The sequence below is a fragment of the Salvelinus sp. IW2-2015 genome, unplaced genomic scaffold, assembly GCF_002910315.2.
Source record: "Salvelinus sp. IW2-2015 unplaced genomic scaffold, ASM291031v2 Un_scaffold16393, whole genome shotgun sequence".
Lineage (NCBI taxonomy): Eukaryota > Metazoa > Chordata > Actinopteri > Salmoniformes > Salmonidae > Salvelinus > Salvelinus sp. IW2-2015.
Window position 1 is genome coordinate 1,229,766 of NW_019957565.1, and position 22,334 is coordinate 1,252,099.

The window sequence follows — 22,334 nt, forward strand, 5'->3', positions numbered from 1 at the left end:
CCCTCCAAAAACGGGGGCCGGGGCAACAGAGAGGAGAGAGAGCCCCCTGCAGATGTGGGGGTGTAATTGCATTAGAGCCCAGTAGGAACAGGATGAGCGGGGTTATGCTGAAATGAACCCAGTCTGGGGCCGTATGATCCATTACCCACACATAAATCTTTATTTTTTATTTTTGAGGGCTCCAGAGGGGCACACACAGTCATACACGTACGGCGTGTGTGGTGGAGTGGCATATATTATCATATTATGCCAAGGCTTGGCTGGCTGAAGCTGTCCTTTCCCTTTACACAGTGACAAAGAGAGTTGGGAGAGTGGAAGTGGTTGAATAGGGTCGAGATTTCATTTGAACTTTTATTTTCAGGAGACACTGGAATCAAGCAGGGCACTTTGTTCCTGTGCTTCTTGCCAATAAAGTAAATAAATAAACCCAAAGCCCTCCTCTACAATTGCCCTATTAGCCGTGGCCCCTTTGCTAATAGGGGCTGGAGAACCACTCTGTTTGGCTAAACAAGAGAGTACCTCAAAACAGCGACTGAGAGGCCCTGAGGTGAAAAACAATAACCAAAACTCAGGTTGAAACCAGCTCCAGGAAAGAAGAACACATTCTCCACAGATTTTTTCTGGGATTTTCCCTGCCGGTGAAGCATCACAGAAGGAGATTATCATCCTCTAATGGCCCCCTGCCCTCCATCTCTCCATACCTCCTCCCTTCCTCCTTCTCATCTCTCCATCTCTACCCCTCCGTGTCCCGGAGCCATGCGGAGCGTTTGTTCACCACAGAGAGATGACTAATGAAATCCGTGGAGAGGGAAGCAGCCCAGGGACTCTCAGGCTAATGTTTTGTTTGGTATTAAAATGCGTGCGGCAGCTAAACTCCCACTGATTTGGATGAAAAAACATTTGGAATGGGCTCATCAATCAAGGCCTGCCGCACTGGAGCTGTCTAAATCCTGGGGTTCAGTGTGTGTGTGTGTGTGTGTGTGTGTGTGTGTGTGTGTGTGTGTGTGTGTGTGTGTGTGTGTGTGTGTGTGTGTGTGTGTGTGTGTGTGTGTGTGTGTGTGTGTGTGTGTGTGTGTGTGTGTGTGTGTGTGTGTGTGTTATGCCAGACGTCTGTATCATACAGAGAAGATGTTGTCCAAGGCACTCTCTCTTACACTGACACACTTTCAGATGCTTCACAAACATTCAGACATATGAACACTGTACACACACACAGACATGCAGCGCAATGTCATACAGTCCAAAACTTGCAAACACAAAAAGCCCAACACTTGGAACAATATAAAAAAAACTGGAACAATATATTGCATTATAAGGCTTACTGAAAGCGTTATCCCAGTTCACAACTCCTTATACTAACCTACATAAATGAATAAATGTAATCACAATGCATTACACACAGTTGGTTGATAGAAAGTGTTACTGAAATGCCCATGGTGTCACTGCAAAATTGGGACTCATGGGAGTAGGAGATTAAGATGGGAATATTGTGACACTCAGAGCTTCAGGCAGAAGACTGCTCTTTCAATCCCTTCGGGTTGAAACCCACCTCCCTCTTGTTCAGTCAATCAGAATCATTGAGGCTAATGCTGCGTTCTTATGCTACTCGGGAACTAGGAAACTACAGGGCAACACAACGCTATCTGAGTTTCCTACTGATATTTACCACTTGGAAGCACAGTATAAACTAAACCATTAAATTGAGTACTTCAGGTTCTCCGTTTCCGATAGCACATAAACGTGGCATAAAAGCAGGGCGTCTGTTTTTTCTCAGACCGAGGCCCAAATTCAATCAAATGCAGATAAAGCAAAATAGCACCACGATTCACTTAGAACATGGTCACCAACCGGTTGTTCGCAAGACATTCCTAGTCGATCAACAAACGTTTCTGTAGAAAAGCCAACGATTTAGCCTTGCACTCCTATTCTTTTATTTTTATTCGTCTTGCGCTGTTGTGGTAGGTGCACTTCATTCAGAAGCCCTGGCCACTGGATACGAAAAGTGTTCAAATTTTTAACTATTTCATTTATCTGAAGGGACAAACTCTGCCTCCCCGGCAGACCAGGAGAGCTAAATCAAGTGCGCCTACAGTGCTGGCCAATCGAATAGCTCAAATCACCGTGCCTACAACCTCCACGAATCCCACAGAAAAGTTTCATACTAGCCTACATAATATTTCATAACTTTTAAAACCATGATCAGAAAGACACTATTAAAGAATAGAGCAAAGAGCTGCTGTTTTTACAATTTAGTTAATATTTACATTTTTATTCAGCACTGCCAACACTGTTTTTGTTCAACACTTTTACAAAACATAAAACGCGCTTTACCTACTTCCACTTGCGCTGCAGCTGCAATGATTGAATAGTTAAGTGTATCAATAGCCCTGCGTTTTTATTATTAGCAGCTTGTTCTTCCTGTCTCACTTTAATATCGAGGAATATTTCATTTTCTCTGGTCAATGGAACAACATGAATTTGTACATGAGGCAGAAATCATGTGGTGCGACTCAAGTTTTACCATCAGGTGGAAGACAGTGTCCCCTATCTCTGGTCAGTCTTACCGGAGGAAAGGAGAGAACAGCACAGAGAGACTGCTGCCTACATACAGACTTGAAATCATTGGCCACTTTAATAAATGGAGTTGAATAATGTTTACATATCTTGCATTACTCATCTCATATGTATATACTGTATTCTATACTATCTACTGTATCTTAGTCTGTGTGCTCTGAAATTGCACATCCTTATATTTATATATTCTTATTCCATTCCTTTACTTAGATGTGTGTGTATTAGGTATTTGTTGTGAAATTGTTAGATATTACTTATTAGATAATGCTGCACTGTCGGAAATAGAATAACAAGCATTTCGCTACACTCACAATAACATCTGCTAAACACGTGTATGTGACCAATACGATTTGATTTGAAAAGGAACCTTGAGAGGATGACCCTCTGCTGCTCTCTCTCTCCCTCCCTCTGCTGCTCTCTCCCTCCCTCCCTCCCTCTGCTGCTCTCTCCCTCCCTCCCTCTGCTGCTCTCTCTCTCCCTCCCTCCCTCTGCTGCTCTCTCTACCTCCCTCTCTCTCTCTCGCTATCTCCCCCTCTGCTGCTCTCTCTCTCCCTCCCTCTGCTGCTCTCTCCCTCCCTCTGCTGAGACTGACCATCAGATGCAGGTACCATCAGTACAGTAAAATAAAATAGCATCCCCCCCATTTATGCTCAGCTGTGCCTCGCAAGTGATACAACAACTGATCTATTTTGTTATCAATGCTAGTGTTTTGAAATATAATATGGTCTGAGAAGAACATTATTGTCAGGACAAGCATAGCCAATATGCTGTGATAATGTATTAGGTGTACTACACAAACCTCATTCCTACAGAACCGTTTTTATTAGGTTAATGTTGCATAAGTCGTGTATAATAAAATCTGAGCGGTAGATCTCGGCTTGCTTTTTGACTCCAAAAGTGACCACTGACTTTGACTGTCCACTCTGTATAGGAAGGGGCAGACATGTTAGTGTACAACCAACACTCCCAACAAGCGTTCCCCTTGTGGACATTGCCATTGGATATTGACGTGAAACCACACCTGTCTTTAGAATGCAAACATTCTATTACTCATTCTGAGTAAGGCTTTACTTTATCTATGGTTGTTGTGGGATGTGGCTTATCCCAGAGATGGTACATTTGGTTGAGGGTCTTTCAAACCGTATTCTGGCATTCAAGTTTATTCTGGTGTTGAAGGGGAATGACCTCTGCAAGAATGAAGAAAGTGTGTATGTCTGTGTGTGTGTGTATCTTCACACATTTTACTTCCTCTCCCACTCTTTTTCTCTCCCCTCTTTTACTCCTCTCATCTTTTCTCACCTCCTCCTCTTTCCTTTTTCTTCTCGCCCTCTTCCCCTGTCTCTTCTATTTTTCCCCTCTCTTCTATTCTGTCTTTTCCCCTGGAGCGGCTTGTCAGTCACACTCTCCCTGCTCTGCCCCCTGCAGTTGGAAGGAGCTCTAGTGGAACGCTCCATCTGTCTCCAGGGAGGTGGGGGGAGAGGGGTCTGCCCATCTCATGAACCCTCCCACGCCACCATGAGAAAAGAGGGAGGAATGAAAGGGAGAAGCGAGGAGAAATGACCCGTGCTGTTTTCAGAAGCACTGATCTTCTCTCGCCCACCAGGGCTCATCATCCCTCCCTCCATCCCTTTTTCCTTCCATCCCTCGTGTGGAGATGGCACATGCCGTCTCAGAGCACATATTCAGACTTATGCAGATTTTAATGCTGTTCATCAAAACAAGACAATGTAACCGTGGTAACCACGTCACCTCACAAAGCGAGATTTAGAAAACAGTTAGAACTGTTTTCAAATATGTTTTCTCATATATGGAGACAAGCAGAGTGGAGGGGTTTAAATGACGTTCAGGCGTGAGTGTGCTGACAGACAAAAGGTTGGGAGCAATTCCATCAACATTCCAGTCAATTCCATTAATTGCTCTCCCATGGAGACATTCCTGTTGAATTGACCTCAACTCTATAGTGTGACTAACAGGTGTTTCTTCCCACCAGGGGGCAGTGAAGGGTTAGAGAGTAAGCTTGGACACATACAAGAGCTAAAATGAGGGGTTAGTTTGTTGTCTACAATACAACATAATGCATCTCTATGTTTTATATTTGAAACCATGTGTCTGTTTTACAGTTAAAACTCCCTAGTCCCTTATCAACCTAGTGGGAATAAATTGGTACAAACTATCACTGTTTTCATGGTCAAACCGGAAGTCAAAACATATAGACATAGGCCTCTCAAGGCCTATCTATCTCTATATCAAACCATACAGCGATGAAACCATGCGCACAGAAAAATATTTATGGACAACTGAGGTCTCCCAATGTTACATGTGACCCATCCTGCTTTGGCGCGATGTCTCTGAGCCTCTGAGACCCAGACGCGTCCTGTCATATCCCCCTTTATGTGATTCCTCAGCCAGGGTCCCCAGAGGGACTGACCTGCCAGCAGTCTAAGAAAGAGCCATTTGACTGGGCTTTGACTGGGCTTTTGAGCTGCTTAGCTGTAATGTCAGTGGCTGGGTCTTTTCAGATAGAATGGAGGGGGAAATGTCAGAGGAGATGATATCAGCTGGATTCAGTGAAGAGCGTCTCCTAGGTGGCCACCTTTTGCGACTTTTCTCCGAGGTCGGCGGAGGTCACAAAGGGACAGAAAAGGGGATGATAACTCAGACGAATGCGAACATCTTCCAATTTACTGTACAACCCTCCTCTGAGGAAAAAGAGAGGGAAGGAGGGAGGACATGACAGACGGACGGACAGAGAGAAAGATGTAAAGGAGATTTGCTATCGCTCCAAAAACTTTAAGCTTTATTTCCTGTATTATATTACCTAGATGTCACTGAAATGTGGAAGGAAGATGGCCTGATTTTGTCACCTTGGCCCTACCACCTACAGTAGGCTACTGCAGTACTTCAGATACGAAAGGACTTGTTAATAGGATAAAGGGATGGAAACTTTTCTTAAGGTATTAGGGCATATTTTATTTTTACTGTAACTTTGTATCATTTATCTATTTTGGGTTTGCTTTAGCCAAAATCGCAATTTGCATTGCTCTTCTCATGCCAATAAAGCTTGTTTGAATTTGAGGGAGAGAGGGAGAGAGACAGGGACAGGAGGGTAGCTCTGTCCCAACCCTAACCTCAACCCCTAGATCATCCTTGGCCCTTGGCCACTCACTAGCTCGCACTCCCACGCTGATTACTTCCTGGTCTGAAGCCCCTGCGGTTTAGAAATGATTTAAAAATGGTTTTCATTTCCTGTGCAGGAGCAGGGCGGGCAAAGAGGAGGAGGTAGGGAGAAAGGGGTAGGATTAGGGGAGGAGAGGGGGTTTTGATATGGAAAACGTGTGGGCGACAAGGGAGAAGAGGGCTGGAGCCATGTTTGAAGGGTGTGTTGTTTTGTAGGGTATTACGAGGGCTGGCGGTGCGCTCTTTGCCTGCGGGGTCGTGCAACGTTTTGCGGTGTTCTATTACAACGCTCATTTCCGACTGTGGTTCAGATTGGGATCAGACAGGGTTCTAGAAGTTTCCCCCTTACTCCTCTTTCTTCTCCTCTTCCACAACTCCCTAGATCCCTTTGGACCTCTGAAATCACACACTACTCTGTGTTGGATGTGTAATGAAAATGAATGATGTAACATACTCTCCCTCTACCCAGTTTTCAACTTCTTTTGAACTTATAGTCCATCATTTTATGATCTGTTCTCGTAAAAAAAAACATCATAAACAAAGCAACAACAACCTCATTGTCATAACTTGGTACCGCTACCAAGTGCACGTCAGACAGTTAGTCTGACCAATAACACATTTACATTTTTGCTGTACCATACTCAACAACAAAAAAACAATATTGTGCAGATAGCCGAAGTAACAACCCGAGACCGAGTATTTCTCTGTTTATTGTGCGGCGTCCGTCGGTGTCTCTCAGCTGCACTCGCTCTCCCTGGAAAATGGAAGGGTCGGTGTGACATCACAATGCTCTTCCTAGGTCGCTGGGGGAAAAGGAAGTGATAGAGTTGATAAGGGAAGCGGTATCAGTGCTGCCCAAATGCACCATCCGGCATCTGTGTGGAGAGGGGGAGACAGATACTGTACTCTGTAGTGGCCTGATTGTGTGCTCCGTCTCCTTCTCCTTTGTTGACCACTCACAATGAACAAAGGAGAGCGAGAGAGAGGAGAGAGAGCGAGGAGAGGAGAGAGAGCGAGACGAGAGAGCGAGAGAAAGAGAGAGAGAGAGAAGAGAGAGAGAGAGAGAGAGAGAGAGAAGAGAGAAGAAGAGAGAGAGATGAGAGAGAGAGAAGGGAGAGAGAGAGAGAGAGAGAGAGAGAGAGAGAGAGAGAGAGAGAGAGAGAGAGCTCCTCATTGACTCAAATGGCAAATAAATTCAAAGGGTAAACCTTTTCTCAAACACAAAGTGGCTAAACTCTGGTGCCCTGTAGGCATGCCCTGGAGCTGCTGTCAGAGGACAGACTAGGGTCCCCCAGCCACATCATAATTCACACGGGCACAAACGACCTGAGGGCCCAGCAGGAAAGGGTGGCAACAGCACTCAAGGGAGTGATTGAAAAAGCTTCTTCCACTTTCCCCAACGCACAAGTGGTTATCTCCACCCTGCTACCACGAAAATAATTTCACCCTGCCACCATACAGCGGGTGAATGCAATAATTTTGCGAGACTGCCTCAAAACCTAATGTCTACCTGGCCCACCACTCCACCCTGACCTTTACGACCAGGTCCATCTCTACAAGTCAGCAATCCCAACTTTTGCCAGGACCCTGAAGGACGTCACCCTCAACCGTAGCCCCAGCACTTCAAACAGGAGCAACAGAGCAACAGACACCCTGCCCAGACCAGCGAGACCGCCTCTCGAAGGACCTGCACCGAGAAAACCCATGCCAAGAGGACCTACACCCAGACCACAGCATCACCAGCCACACCCCAACCAGCTAAGGCCACCCCAAGCAAACGCCGGCCAGACCATATATAGGCCCCCCCATATCAGACCTATGCCCCTTCTGCCCACCCCATGCCCCCGGCACCTGCGGCAAGGACCTCAACATGACAGCAGGACATATGCCCAGGCCGTGAGCAGAGAAACAGGCCCCAATCCCCACTATTACACCCGCCCAAGCCCCATCCTGTAACCTAAGAGGTATGTCTCAGATGTCAACAGGCTCTGCTCACACCTACTGTGATGGTCCAGGCCTAAACCACACAAAAACAACACTAGACACTATGGAACACAAAGATTTTACTATCTCATCCTGGAATATAAGGTCTGAGGTCATCTGCCTTTGGCCTAAAGAGCAAGAACCCAGACTTCATCAAAGAAATTGTAAATACAGACATTGTCATCCTACAAGAAACATGGTATAAAGGAGACGGACCCACTGGTGGCCCTCTAGGTTACAGAGAGCTGGTAGTCCCATCCACCAAACTACCAGGTGTGAAACAAGGAAGAGACTCAGGGGGTATGTTAATTTGGTATAGAGCAGACCTAACCCACTCTATTAAAATATTCAAAACAGGAACATTTTACATCTGGCTAGAAATTAATAAGGACCTGATCTCAAAAGAGAAAAATGTCCTTATGTGTGCTACCTTTATCCTCCCAATAGAATCCCCATACTTTAACGATGACAGCTTCTCCATCCTAGAGGGGGAGATCAACACTTTCCAAGCTCAGGGACATGTACTGGTCTGTGGTGACCTAAATGCCAGAACTGGACAAAAACCCGACACCCTTAGCACACAGGGGGACAAACACCTGACAGCATTCCTTCCACCATATGTCCCCCTAGACACAACTACGACGACATAACCAACAAAAACAGATCACAACTCCTGCAGCTCTGTCGGACACTGGGTATGTACATAGTCAATGGTTGGCTTCGAGGGGACTCCTATGGTAGGTACACCTATAGCTCATCTCTTGGCAGTAGTACTGTAGACTTTATCACTGACTTCAACCCAGAGTCTCTTAGAGCGTTCACAGTCAGTCCACTGACACCCCTATCAGATCACAGTAAAATCACACTCTACTTGAACAGAGCTATGCTCGATCATGAGGCATCAAAGCCAAAGGAACTGAATAATATTAAGAAATGCTACAGATGGAAGGAAAATAGTGTGTAAATCTACCAAAAAACAAATAGGCAACAACAAATTCAATACATCCTAGACAGTTTCCTGGACAAAAGGTTTCACTGTAATAGTGAAGCTGTAAACTTGGTAGTAGAAAACCTAAACAGTATATTTGACCTCTCAGCTTCCCTATCAAATCTAACATTTCAAGCAGACAACCTAAGAAAATTAACAACAATGACAAACGGTTTGATGAAGAATGCAAAAACCCAAGAAAGAAATTGAGAAACCTATCCAATCAAAAACATAAACCAGAAAACCTGAGCCTACACCTTCACTATGGCGAATCACTAAAACAATACAGAAATACACTACGGAAAAGAAGGAACAGAATGTCAGAAATCAGCTCAATGTAAATGAAGAATAGATAGAATCTAACCACTTCTGGGAAAATTGGAAAACTCTAAACAAACAACAACATGAAGAGTTATCTATCCAAAATGGAGATGTATGGATGAACCACTTCTCCAATCTTTTTGGCTCTATAACAAAGAACAAAGAGCAAAAACATATACATGATGAAATAAAAATCTTAGAATCAACTATCAAAGTCTACCAGAACCCACTGGATTCTCCAATTACATTAAATTAACTACAGGAAAAAATACAAACCCTCCAACCAAAAAAGGCCTGTGGGGTTGATGGTATCCTAAATTAAATTATAAAATATACAGACCACAAATTCCAATTGGATATACTTAAACTCTTTAATATCATCCTCAGCTCTAGAATCTTACCCAATATTTGGAACCAAGGACCCCAATCCACAAAGTGGAGACAAATTTGACACTAATAACTACCGGGGGATATGCGTCAACAGCAACCGTGGCAAAATCCTCTGCATTATCATTAACAGCAGACTTGTACCTTTCCTCAGCGAAAAACAATGTACTGAGCAAATGTCAAATTGGCTTTTTACCAAATTCCCGTACGACAGACCACATATTCACCCTGCACACCCTAACTGACCAAAAAAACAAACCAAAACAAAGGTGAAGTCTTCTCATGCTTTGTTGATTTAAAAAAAGCTTTTGAATCAATTTGGCACGAGGGTCTGCTATACAAATTGATGGAAAGTGGTGTTGGGGGAAAAACATACATTATAAAATCCATGTATACAAACAACAAGTGTGCAGTTAAAATTGGCAAAAAACAGGGCCGGGGGGTGAGACAGAGATGCAGCTTAAGCCCCACCCTCTTCAACATATATATCAACGAATTGGCGAGGGCACTAGAACAGTCTGCAGCACCCGGCCTCACCCCACTAGAATCTGAAGTCAAATGTCTACTGTTTGCTGATGATCTGGTGCTTCTGTCCCCAACCAAGGAGAGCCTACAGCAGCACCTAGATATTCTGCACAGACTCTGTCAGACCTGGGCCCTGACAGTAAATCTCAGTAAGACAAAAATAATGGTGTTCCAAAAAAGGTCCAGTTGCTAGGACCACAAATACAAATTCCACCTAGACACCTGTGCCCTAGAGCACACAAAAAACAATACATACCTCAGCCTAAACATCAGCTCCACATGTAACTTCCACAAAGCTGTGAACGATCTGAGAGACAAGGCAAGAAGGGCCTTCTATGCTATCAAAAGGAACATAAATTTGACATACCAATTAGGATCTGGCTAAAAAAATTATTGAATCAGTTATAGAACCCATTTCCCTTTATGGCTGTGAGGTCTGGGGTCCACTCACCAACCAAGAATTCACAAAATGGGACAAACACCAAATTGAGACTCTGCATGCAGAATTCAGCAAAAAGAGTGAGGGCTTGGTGTAACATGGGAGTCTTTACCGCCAGCTCAGTGGCCCCACAAAACATAGACCCACACAGGACTAGTTAGAGACCCACCCAGGACTAGTTAGAGACCCACCCAGGACTAGTTAGAGACCCACCCAGGACTAGTTAGAGACACACCCAGGACTAGTTAGACACACACCCAAAACTAGTTAAAGACCCACCCAGGACTAGTTAGAGAACCACCCAGGCCTAGTTAGAGACACACCCAGGACTAGTTAGAGACAAACCCAGGACTAGTTAGAGACCCACCCAGGACTAGTTAGAGACACACCCAGGACTAGTTAGAGACACACCCAGGACTAGTTAGAGACCCACCCAGGCCTAGTTAGAGACACACCAAAGACTAGTTAGAGACCCACCCAGGACTAGTTAGTGACACACCCAGGCCTAGTTAGAGACACACCCAGGCCTAGTTAGAGACACACCCAAGACTAGTTAGAGATCCACCCAGGCCTAGTTAGAGACACACCCAAGACTAGTTAGAGACCCACCCAGGACAAGTTATAAACCCACCAGGACTAGTTAAAGACCCACCCATGACTAGTTAGAGACCCACCCAGGACTAGTTAGAGACACACCCAGGATAGTTACACACCGACTGTAGAACAAGACCTCATCCAGGCCTAGTTAGAGACACACCCAGGACTAGTTAGAGACCCACCCAGACCTAGTTAGAGACATACCCAGGACTAGTTAGAACCCACCCAGGCCTAGTTAGAGACACACCCAGAGACTAGTTAGAGACCCACCCAGACTAGTTAAGAGCCCACCCAGGGACTAGTTATAGACACACCCAGGACTAGTTAGAGACCACACAGGACTGTTAGAGACCCACCCAGGACTAGTTAGAAAACCACCCAGGACTAGTTAGAGACCCACCCAGGCCTAGTTAGAGACACACCCAGGACTAGTTAGAGACCCACCCAGGCTAGTTAGAGACAACACCCAGGACTAGTTAGAGACACCCAGGACTAGTTAGAGACAACACACACAGGACTAGTTAGAGACACACCCAGGACTAGTTAGAAACCACCCAGGACTAGTTAGAGACAGGACCCACCCAGGCCTAGTTAGAGACACACCCAGGACTAGTTAGAGCACACACCCAGGACTAGTTAGAGACACACCCAAGACTAGTTAGAGACACACCCAAGACTAGTTAGGACCCACCCAGGACTAGTTAGTGACACACCCAGAGGCCTAGTTAGAGACACACACAGGCTAGTTAGAGACACACCCAAGACTAGTTAGAGATCCACCCAGGCCTAGTTAGAGACACACCCAAGACTAGTTAGAGACCCACCCAGGACTAGTTAGAGACCCACCAGACTAGTTAGAGACCCACCATGACTAGTTAGAGACCCACCCAGACTAGTTAGAGACCCACCCCAGGACTATTAGAGACACACACAGGACTAGTTGAGACACACCCATGACTAGTTAGAGATCCACCCAGGCCTAGTTAGAGACCACCCAAGGACTAGTTAGAGACCCACCCCGGACTAGTTAGAGACCCACCAGGACTAGTTAGAGACCCACCCATGACTAGTTAGAGACCCACCCAGGACTAGTTAGAGACCCACCCAGGACTAGTTAGAGACACACCATGACTAGTTAGAGACACACCAGGACTAGTTAGAGACACACCAGGACTAGTTAGAGACACACCCAGGACTAGTTGAGACACCACACAGGACTAGTTAGAGACACACCCAGGACTAGTTAGAGAACCACCCAGGACTAGTTAGAGACCACCAGGCCTAGTTAGAGACAGAGACCCCCAGGACTAGTTAGAGACACACACCCAGGACTAGTTAGAGACCCACCCAGGACTAGTTAGAGACAGAGACCCACCCAGGCCTAGTTAGAGACACACACAGGACTAGTTAGAGACACACCCAAGACTAGTTAGAGATCCACCCAGGCCTAGTTAGAGACCACCCCAGGACTAGTTAGAGACCCACCCAGGACTAGTTTATCCACCCATCCAGAGCATTTCCCGGACCTCCATGAATTCCACCGGCCTCTAAAAGTTTGTGTGAAGACCCATGGCCCAAGAAAAATGTGAAGTCATTTGGAGGCAGAAACAGAAAGGAGCTGTGAGAAAATTGTGTGAAAGATACTATCCAAAATAGACTCAAAGTGCCTCAAGCTGTTTTCATTATATTCATTTGATACTCTCCACACTTGAATCAACTTCAACAAATCAATCAATACTCTTCCATTGCCTTTATTTGATAAATGCTTATAATTGAAACCATAAGGGGATATAAGGGGAGTCTTTTATGAAGATAGCATCTTCACAGATGGAATATCCACAGATGGGGTCTGCTCCCACTCTTCGCCTTTTACCAACCACATTGGCAGTGTCCCAATACAAATCTAGAGTAGCTTCCTTCCCTCATTTCTGCTCATCACTACTGTTCTAAAAGGAACGTAATAAAGGACTTATTTAGAAGTATTGGGACAGAGCCCTTCCTTGTCTCCCTCTCTCTTAACGAGACCATTTTTATACCCGAGAGGCTGACTATTAGCTAACTCTGCTCGTTACCACCCCTCCACACAGATGTAGCATTGGCAATAACGCTTTCACTTTACAGCCATGGGGAGGAGGTGGGTTGCAGCACATCCTGTGAAATGAAGACACACACATAAATGCATGCATGTCCACACACACACACACACACACACACACACACACACACAACCACAACACACACACAACACACACACAACACACAACCACACACACACACACACACACACACACACACACACACACAACACACACACGCACGCACCGCACGCACGCACGCACGCACGGCATGCATGGACGCATGTCACTTGCATGCACACACAAACACATCTAACTGCCAACTGGTATGCTAAAACAGTTTTTTGTATGCATGCACACCTACAGACACGGACAAAATATGCACCAAACAACTATGGGGTGTATTTCATGAGACAGACTGATATTTAGCCCTTGACCTAGACCTTGACATTCACAACAGTAGGACAGAAATACCTTTGACCACTCTTTGACCGCACTGGGAAAAATCCCTTTTGTAGCGGTCCTAAAAAAGCTGATGCCTCAAAACTCAAATCTCACGGCCCAGTCACATCCTCTCTTTGGTCCACAATCTCTCCTACCACACACACACAATCACACACACACACACACACACACACACACACACACACACACACACACACACACACACACACACACACACACACACACACACACACACACACACACACACAACACACACACACACACACAACACACACCACAACACCACACACACAGTCAATCTCCGTACAACAGCCGCTGGACTTCCCCAGGATGCCTCTGTTTGCGCTCACGCTCCAGGGAGGGCAGCTCTGCTTGACCCGCTCGTCCTGTGGTGGACCGCCACCGCCACACCGGTCGTCCCCTCTGCTTTTGTCCTGCTGTGCCCGACCAGTTGGCGATTTCCTCCCCACGTAGATCCTGCAGCAAATAATATTTAAAGTTTGTGAGATAACAGTCCACCTGTAAATGTGTTGTAGGACTGTCTGTTGTTGAATGTTTTGGGGTAAGTGTATGTATGACCACAAGTGTGTTATTTTAAGATGTTTCCTTATCTCGTCAGCTAGCCCTGGTTAGCTCCACTGCTAAAGTTCTGCAGAAGTACTTCCAGAACAACTGGTTTTGCAATGTATTGTGGGATCAGTCGAAATGGACAATGAGTAACAAGGAGTGCATATCAAAACTGTGCATTGCAGTTAATGACCCCAAACAACAAAGACAAAACGCTTCCATGAGTAACCAAAAAAACTGATTCCATTTTCTGGGCTAGAGGAAAGGTCCTTCCTGAGACCTGCATAGGGTACTGGGTTAATTTAGGATGTCCTGTATGCACACTGCTATAGTAGACCTCTAGAGGGCGATAGTGCCGGACCTTACAATGGAGGGAACTTTCCACCACCACACAGGCACAATGGCCTCAGTCAGCCAGTCAGCCAGCCAGGGAGAAAGTGGGTGTATCTCAATAGTCTACAAACTCGGTTCCTGGGGCCCCCCCTGGGTGCACGTTTTGGTTCTTGTCCTAGCACTACACAGCTGATTCAAATAACCAACTCATCATCAAGCTTTGATTATTTTAATCAGCTGTGTAGTGCTAGGGTATAACCCCAAAATGTTCACCCAGGGGGGGTGGCACCAGGACCGAGTTTAGGAAACACTCAATCTAAAGTATCTTCCTCTCCTTGTCTCCTTTCCTAAACTAATGTAAAAAATAAATAAAAATAAACTGTCTTGTTGACTGTCTTGTTGACCGCAAATACCTGGTATGGATCCACCACATTGCCTTCACATATTATGTTGTTATATTGGTGCAGATGAAAGAGAGAAGACAAGGAGAGAGAAGCCAGTTTAGACTATTGGGACGCACCCTTTGACTGTGTGAGTGGGTAAGAGAGGGAGCAGGATGGGAAAGAGAAAAGAAGGTGGGGGCCTTGGCTCCTCTCCTCTGGGCTTGATCAGCGTGGCTCAGTGGTAATCACACACGCGCTGATTAACAAGCTGCGCAAACACACCCAGCCTGATTGAGCTGCCCGGGTAAAGAAAATAACAGGCAATCTGCGAGGACGCCTGTGACACTAACCCCCCAAAGACCCCTCCACCACTATCACCCCATCCCATCCAGCCAGCCGTGGGCAGGCAACACCACATACAGATACAGACCATCCCATCCAGCCAGCCGTGGGCAGGCAACACCACATACAGATAGAGACCATCCCATCCAGCCAGCCGTGGGCAGGCAACACCACATACAGATACAGACCATCCCATAGAGCCGTGGGCAGGCAACACCACATACAGATACAGACCATCCCATCCAGCCGTGGGCAGGCAACACCACATACAGATACAGACCATCCCATCCAGCCAGCCGTGGGCAGGCAACCACATAAGATACAGACAACCCATCCAGCCAGCCGTGGGCAGGCAACACACATACAGATACAGACCAACCCATCCAGCCAGCCGTGGGCAGGCAACACCACATAGAGATACAGACCAACCCATACAGCCAGCCATGGGCAGGCAACACCACATAGAGATACAGACAGACCCATACAGCCAGCCATGGGCAGGCAACACCACATAGAGATACAGACAGACCCATACAGCCAGCCGGCGGCAGGCAACACCACATAGAGATACAGACAGACCCATACAGCCAGCCATGGGCAGGCAACCACCACATAGAGATACAGACCAACCCATACAGCCAGCCGTGGGCAGGCAACACCACATAGAGATACAGACCAACCCATACAGCCAGCCGTGGGCAGGCAACCACACATAGAGATACAGACCAACCCATCCAGCCAGCCGTGGGCAGGCAACACCACATAGAGACACGACAGACCCATACAGCCGCCGTGGGCAGGCAAACCACATAGAGATACAGACCAACCCATCCAGCCAGCCGTGGGCAGGCACACCACATAGAGATACAGACAGACCCATACAGCCAGCCGTGGCAGGCAACACCACATATAGATACAGACCAACCATCCACCAGCCGTGGGCAGGCAACACCACATAGAGATACAGACCAACCCATACAGCCAGCCGTGGGCAGGCAACACCACATAAGATACAGACAACCCATCCAGCCAGCCGTGGGCAGGACACACCACATACGAGATACAGACCAACCCATACAGCCAGCCGTGGGCAGGCAACACACATAGAGATACAGACCAACCCATACAGCCAGCCAGGGCAGGAACACACATAGAGATACAGACAGACCCATACAGCCAGCCGTGGGCAGGCAACACCACATAGAGATACAGACACCCATACGAGCGGGGCAGGCAACACCAATAGAGATACAGACAGACCCATACAGCCAGCCGTGGCAGGCAACACCACATAGAGATACAGACCAACCCATACAGCCAGCCGTGGGCAGGCAACACCACATAGAGATACAGACCAACCAGCCAGCCGTGGGCAGGCAACACCACATAGAGATACAGACCAACCCATACAGCCAGCCGTGGGCAGGCAACACCACATAGAGATACAGACCAACCCATACAGCCGCGTGGGCAGGCAACACCACATAAGAGATACAGACCAACCCATCCAGCCAGCCGTGGGCAGCAACACCACATACAGATACAGACCAACCATCCAGCAGTCGGCGCAGAACACACACCAGATACAGACAGACCAGAAAGCAGAGGGCAACACAGACCCTCCTCTCTTTGGGACATCACTCGTCAGTGCAGGCACAAGGCCTTCTGTCTGTGTCTCTCTCTCTCTCTTTACTCTCTCTTTTTCTTGCCAGGCCACGAAGCCATCGTCTCTCTAAAGCTCAAGAGAGCATACATTACACACACACACACACACACACACACACACACACACACACACACAACACACACACACACACACACACACACACACACACACACACACACACACACACACACACACACACCACACACACAACACACACACACACCACACACACAGCAACACACACACATGCACACGCAACACACACACACACACACACACACACACACACACACAGCGACCATCTCCTGGAGGATCCTTCTGCAGGTTGGGGAGAGCGTGCCGTTCTGCTTAGTCCTCAACTCACCGAGGTGGGGGGGCTTTATAATGAGAAGGCCGCTCTGTTTTCAATGGCAGAGGCCCAGGCCTATCATCAGCCCTATACCCACCTCTGTTTCTCTCCTTGTCTATCTTCCCCACTGTCTCTGTTTACCTCAGTCTCTCTGCCTCTCTCCTGTCTCCGTTTGTGCTTATGTCTCTCTGCCTCTGTCTTTGTCTCTTCTACCTCTCTCTGCCTCTCTCCCTGCCTCTCTCTCTGCCCCTCTCTCTGCCCCTCTCTCTCCTAATGTCTCTGTCTTTCCATCTATTCCTTTGTCTCTGTCTGCTTCTCTCGTCTCTGTAATGGTCTCTCTCTGGGTATCTGATAAGCCAGTTGGTTGCCACTACTCACAGTCACAAAGTAGATGACGTCTCCACACACGCACAAACCCTATGGTGGGCATGTGCGCAGAGAAAAAGCATGGATAGGGTTAAACTCAGCCCACCCCCTGCCTCCGAGCTGCAAATTAAACCAGATGGACTCATTTATAGCCAATTAGCTCCAGCTCTATAAGTGGAGCCTCACCTACGCAATTAAATAGCTTTATTGAAACCTCCCAGCAACTCTCCAACACAGCATTTCAATGTGAGAGCCCTCATCTGCCCCTAACCACAGATCTAGGATCAGATTACCAAACGCCCCAGTCCTAACCTTAACCAAGTGAGCTGGTGAAAAAGTCTGACCCTGAATCTGTGCGGTTAGGGTACCTTCTATCTATACTCCCTCACACACAAGGAGTATACACACCCAACAAAACCACACACTCACTAGTATGCACACAGGCACACTACATAAACACTACATAAACACTACTAGCACAGGAGGTAGGTGGCACCCTAATTGGGTAGAACGGTCTCGTGGTAATGGCTGGAGCGGAATTAGTGGAATGGTATCAAATATATCAAACACATGGCTTCCGTGTGTTTGATGCCATTCCATTTGCGTCGTTCCAGCCATTATTATGAGCCGTCCTCCCCACAGCAGCCTCCACTGACTACTAGGGCTGTCACACACATGCACACACACCTACCTGTGTACATTTATTTTGAGGTGCGCTCTCTCTCTCTCTCTCTCGCTCTCTCTCTCTCTCTCTCTAAGGGTTAAGGGTTTCAAATTTGGAGAAATTACACTCTCTAATTGTTTTATATTTTGGCATTTTGTCAGGAAATGCAGCTCTGTCTCAGGTTCTGCTGTTGTGCAGTGGTTACACAGCCTTTCCTCTACAGGGAGCCATGTTTTCCTGTGTCTACCCTTGCAAGGCTGTGCTCACTGAGCATGTACTTTGTCAATGTTTTTCTAAGGTTTTGATCAGTAACCATGGTCAAATAGTTTGCCATGGTGTACTGTCGATTTAGGGCCAGATAGCACTGCATTTTGCTTTGTGCTTCTGTTTCCCAATAAGCAATGTAGTTTTGTTTTGACTGCGTTGTAATTTGTTTTATTCTGATTGATTGGATATTCTGGTCCTGAGGCTTCAGTGTGTTAGTAGAACAGGTTTGTGAACTCAGCCCCAGGACCAGCTGGATGAGGGGACTCTTTTCTTTGCTCAGCTCTTGGCATTGCAGGGCTTGGTAGTGATATGAGAGGGTGTCACTGTATTTTAGATGTTTCCAAAACTTAATTGCTCTTTTTTGAGTTTTTATTATTAGTGGATATTGGCCTAATTCTGCCCTGCGTGCATTGTTTGTAGTTTTCCTCTGGACATGTAGGAGAATCTTACAGACCTCTGCATTCAGGGTTTCAATGGGGTGGTTGTCCCATTTGGTGAAATCTTGTTTTGCAAGGGGACCCCACATCTCACTGCCATGAAGTGCAATTGGTTCAATGACACATTCAATTAGTTTTAGCCATATTTTAATAGGTATTTCAAATTGTATTTGTTTTTTAATGGCGTAGAATGCCCTGCATGCTTTCTCTCTCAGTTCATTCACTGCATCATTAAGGTGTCCAGTTGAGCTTATTTTTAAACCTAAGTAATTGTAGTGTGTGCAGTACTCTATATATTTTGTACCAATTGAGAACTTTGGTCTAATGCCCTGAGATCTGGATCTTCTCTGGAAAAGTATTATTTTAGTATTATTGGGGTTTACTGCCAGGGCCCAGGTCTGGCAGTACTGCTCTAGCAGGTCCAGGCTCTGTTGTAGGCCATGTGCTGTGGGTAACAGCAGGCATAGGTCATCTGTGAAGAGTAGGCATTTAACTTCTGAATTGTGGAGACTAACACAACACCAGGGGCTGAGGATTTTTCTAGAATTGTGGCCAATTTGTTTATGTAAATATTGAAGAGTGCAGTGCTCGGATTGCAACCCTGGCGAAGGCCCCGCCCTTGGTTAAAGAATTCCGATCTTTTCTTGCCAATTTTGATGCTGCACGTATTGCCAGTATACATTGATTTCATTCTGCCTAATGTTTTACCCCCTACACCACTTTCAATAACTTTGTAGAACAGTCCTGTATGTCAAATAGAATCAAATGATTCTTGGAAGTCGATAAAGCAAGCGTACATTTTGGTATTATTTTGGTGGACATGTTTATCTATCAGGGTGTGTAGGGTGTAAATATGATCAGTCGTGCGATGTTTTGGTATAAATCCAATTAGGCTTTTACTCAAGACATTGTGCTTATTAATGAAGTTTAGAACTCTTACATTTATATACTACAGAAAACCTTCCCCAGGTTACTGTTCACACAAATGCCTCTGTAATTGTTAGGGTCAAATTTTTCTCTGTTCTTAAAGATTGGGGTTATAAGTCCTTGATTCCAGATGTCAGGGAAATAACCTACACTCAGGATCAAATTAAACAGTTTTAATATAGCTAATTGAAATGTCACACTAGTGAGTTTGAGCATCTCATTTAGGATGCCATCAGGTCCGCATGCTTATTTCAATTTGAGGGCCTGAAGTTTCTTATAGAGCTCCTGGTCAGTAATTGGGGAGTCCAGTGGATTTTGATTGTCCTTTAAAGCTTTTTCTAATCCATTCAACTTCTCATGAATGTGGCATTGCTCTGCGTTTGTGTCAATTTGAACGGTGTTGTAGAGTGTTTTAAAATGGGTTGTCCATAGGTCACCATTTTGTATCACTAATTCCTCTGGTTTTGATTTGTTTCGTTTCTTCCAATTTTGTCAAAAGTTGTTTGTGGACTCCTCAATTAGTGTCAGCTTCTTGCTGTTGTACTGTACTTTTTTGGTTCTGAGTGTACGTTTATAGAGTTTTAAAGTCTCACAGTAATGAAGGCGTAAGCCACCATTATTTGGGTCTCTGTGCTTTTGGTTGGATAGTGTTCTAAGTTTTCTCCTTATAATTTTACAGTCTGCATCAAACCAGTTGTCATCTGTGGTCTTTTTGTTTTGTTTTTGACCCATTTCAGTTGTGCTTCTTTTGCCGTTTGCCTGAATATATAGTTGATGTTTTTTACTGCTAGATTGATGCCTTCTTTACTGTGAGTGAATGTGGTATCCAGAAAGTTATCTAAGAGTGTTTGGATATTTTGGTTACAGGTTGCTTTCTGGTATTCTTCTGTGCTGTTTTGGGCCCATCTGTATGAATTTCTGATGTTGTACAGCTTACTGGGCTATGAATGTGTGATCGTTTCCATGTTTGTTCTTTTGAAGCACAATGTAATTTGGCTGTGATCAGACAAAGGTGTTAGTGGTTTGACAGTGAATGAGCTGAGAGAGAAAGGGTCAATGTCTGTAATCATATAGTCTACTGTGCTGTGGCCAAGAGGTGAGCAGTAGGTGAATCTCCCCAAAGAGTCCCCCGTAACCTACCATTGACAAAGTACAGACCCAGGCTTCGACAGAGCTGCAACAGATCCCTTCCATTTTTGTTGATGGTTCTGTCACTGTTGTTTCTATGGGGGAGATGAAGACAGTTAGAAACAGTATGGCCTGTAATAAAGCTGTCCCCTTGTGTGGTCATTAGATCAGGTAGTGTTCCTGTGTGCGCATTTGTGTCCCCACAGATGAGCACATTTTCCTGGGCCTGGAAATGGCACGTCTCTTCCTCAAGGGTGGGGAAGATCTCCTCTGAGTACTATGGGGATTCTGAGGGGGGGATATTGATAAGAGAATTATGTTCTATTGCGCAAAGGAACACATATTTTTCTGTCAATACAAGTTATTTTTTCAGTTTTAACCAAATGTGATATTTGCCAATTTTGAGGGGATCAATTAGGTTTTGTAGTTCGGATTTGTACCAAATGATCAGTCCTCCAGAGTCTCTGCCTCTATTGACAGAGCTTGTGTTTCTGTGATGGCACAATTACCTCTCTGTAACCTGTGGGACAGTGAGTGACAATGTCAACCTTACACCATGTCTCCTGCAGAATGATGACGTCAACATCTTTAAGATTTTTGTTCAACTCCAGTGCTAAACTCTTCAGTCCAAAGGTTTTATGAGTTTAGACCCTGAACGTTCCATGCTAACTGATAGTGATTTCATGTTGCAAAAAGAAAGAATAGCAGTCAGAAATACAGTAACTACTAACAACTAAGTTGTTAAGAGTGAGATAAACCGGATAATAGCAACAAAAAAATATGTTTTATGTATATATATTCCTATTCATTGAACAAGTAAACTGTTAGTACAATAGGTGTGTGTGTGTGTGTGTGTGTGTGTGTGTGTGTGTGTGGCAGTCAACAATGCACGTTCGGGAGTTAGGTCCACACCCTCCTGGAGTTGATGTCAGCGTTGGACCCTTTTTAATGGTTACAAGGATGAAAGTCTTGCGGGGCAGCAGAGTGGAATGTAGTGTGTGCGAGTTGCGGAATCACTCAGAAGGCCCCTCTCTGCATCTAGTACTCGTGACCCAGGCTGCCTACTCTCTCCTGCTCCTCTCGCCAGTGTTGTTTGCGTCCATCATCATGCCTTGTGAATAGTAATGTGGCTCTCCTGGCGTGCCAAAGTCAGCGCCTGGGGACAGATCTGTGGAGTGCATCCTGCTGCGTTTTGGCACCATATTTGGACACCTTGTTGTCGGTGAGGAAGAGTTTCATCCTCTTGATGAATTTCCAAACCATGTGCAGTCAAAGAGGATTCCCAGTCAACCTCAGTGGGTCTTTGACCAGAAGTCACTGGGTTTAACGGTCTGTGGCTGGGGTACCACAAGGACCTGTGTACATGGACGGGGC